The sequence below is a fragment of the Triturus cristatus genome, chromosome 1_1 (genome assembly GCF_964204655.1).
Source record: "Triturus cristatus chromosome 1_1, aTriCri1.1, whole genome shotgun sequence".
In the NCBI taxonomy this organism is placed as follows: Eukaryota; Metazoa; Chordata; class Amphibia; order Caudata; family Salamandridae; genus Triturus; species Triturus cristatus.
The window spans coordinates 1,157,753,447-1,157,754,868 of NC_140579.1; the positions used below are offsets into that span (position 1 = coordinate 1,157,753,447).

General features: G+C 68.0%; 1 non-coding gene and 1 pseudogene across 1 annotated transcript; both read left to right on the plus strand.

Annotated features, from left to right (window-relative positions):
- The first annotated feature begins 769 nt into the window (after positions 1–769).
- On the plus strand, positions 770–923 carry LOC146871785 (5.8S ribosomal RNA). Its single transcript, XR_014959680.1, has one exon. It is a non-coding gene; the product is annotated as a 5.8S ribosomal RNA (ribosomal RNA).
- A 349-nt stretch (positions 924–1,272) lies between these two features.
- The window catches only part of LOC146871786 (28S ribosomal RNA), a 4,211-nt pseudogene continuing 4,061 nt past the window's right edge, over positions 1,273–1,422 (plus strand).

Below are 1,422 nucleotides of genomic sequence, written 5' to 3' on the forward strand. Positions count from 1 at the left end.
GATGGTCCTTTTTTCGCCAGGTTTGCTGGGGATGGGGGGCAGCCCCCATCCCCTGTCCCTCTCCGAGACGGAACCCAAGCTCACCCGGCACGGAACCGAATGGCAGTGCATCCCTTGGCTGGTACCACCCCTCCCTCAAAAAAAGGCCCTGGCGCCGGCTGGGCCCTCCAGGCGTCCCGAGACCCGGCCCGATCTGACCGGGTCTCGGGTGTCCGAGGAGCAGCCATCTTGCGTGGCAGGGCCTGCGAGGGGACCCCGGCTCCTCTCGGTGGGAGGCGTGCGGGATGGGGAGCCGCCTGGCTCTTCCCTTCCGGCGCCTCCGACCCAGGCGAGGGTGGTGGTGGGCCGATCGCCAGCCTCTGCTGGCACGGCTCGGGCCGATCCGGCGACGGACGGCTGATGTGCAGGTGGAGCGACCTTCCCTCGTTGCAAGGTACCCGGTCCAACCCGGTCCCGTGTGGCCGGGCTGAGGGGTTTGAAGACTCGCGTGGTCCCTCCCGGGTTACCTCGGGAGGAACCGGCGGCTGCGGGGCTGGCTGCTCCCGTCGCTCAGGTAGCCCCCTCCCTCGCACCCGGGTAGGTGGGCGGGCTCCCGGGCCAAGCGCCTGGCAATGTTTTCCCCTGCCCACGACGGTGCTGTGTGACTCCCAGAGGGGAAGCCTTGAACGGGGCGCCCGTGCCGTCTCGCGGGCGACGGACGGACAACGTCACCTTCCTCCCGCCTCTCCTGCACCCGCAGGTGGGCGAACGTTTTCGAAAAGTTGCCTGTGACTCTTGGCGGTGGATCACTCGGCTCGCGCGTCGATGAAGAACGCAGCTAGCTGCGAGAATTAGTGTGAATTGCAGGACACATTGATCATCGACACTTCGAACGCACCTTGCGGCCCCGGGTTCTTCCCGGGGCTACGCCTGTCTGAGGGTCGCTCGATCGTCAATCGCCCCGGGGCTTCCCCAGGACGCGGCTGGGGCCGTCGCAGGGTGAGCTCCGCTTCCCCTTCGTCCCCCCACAAGGTCAGACCACCCGATCGCCCGTTAGCAGGGTCTCTGGCCGGGTCCAGCCGCGGAGGTACGCCGCTGGCGCGCGTGGCCCCCCGAGAAGGGGGCCTGGCGACCGGTCCGCCCCGGGCCCGTCCCGGGGCACCTGGCTGCGTGACGCGCGTGGCTGTCCGTGGTGTCCCACCGGCTGCCCGCACGCTCGCGCCTCGGGCGCCCTTGTCCGCGGCCGACTTCCCCGGCTCCCCCCCGAACGCTCCGGCGTTTTCTTTCCGACTACGACCTCAGATCAGACGTGGCGACCCGCTGAATTTAAGCATATTACTAAGCGGAGGAAAAGAAACTAACCAGGATTCCCCCAGTAACGGCGAGTGAAGAGGGAAATGTGGCGTACAGAAGACCGAATCCCCGACGTTGCTCAGGGGGCCC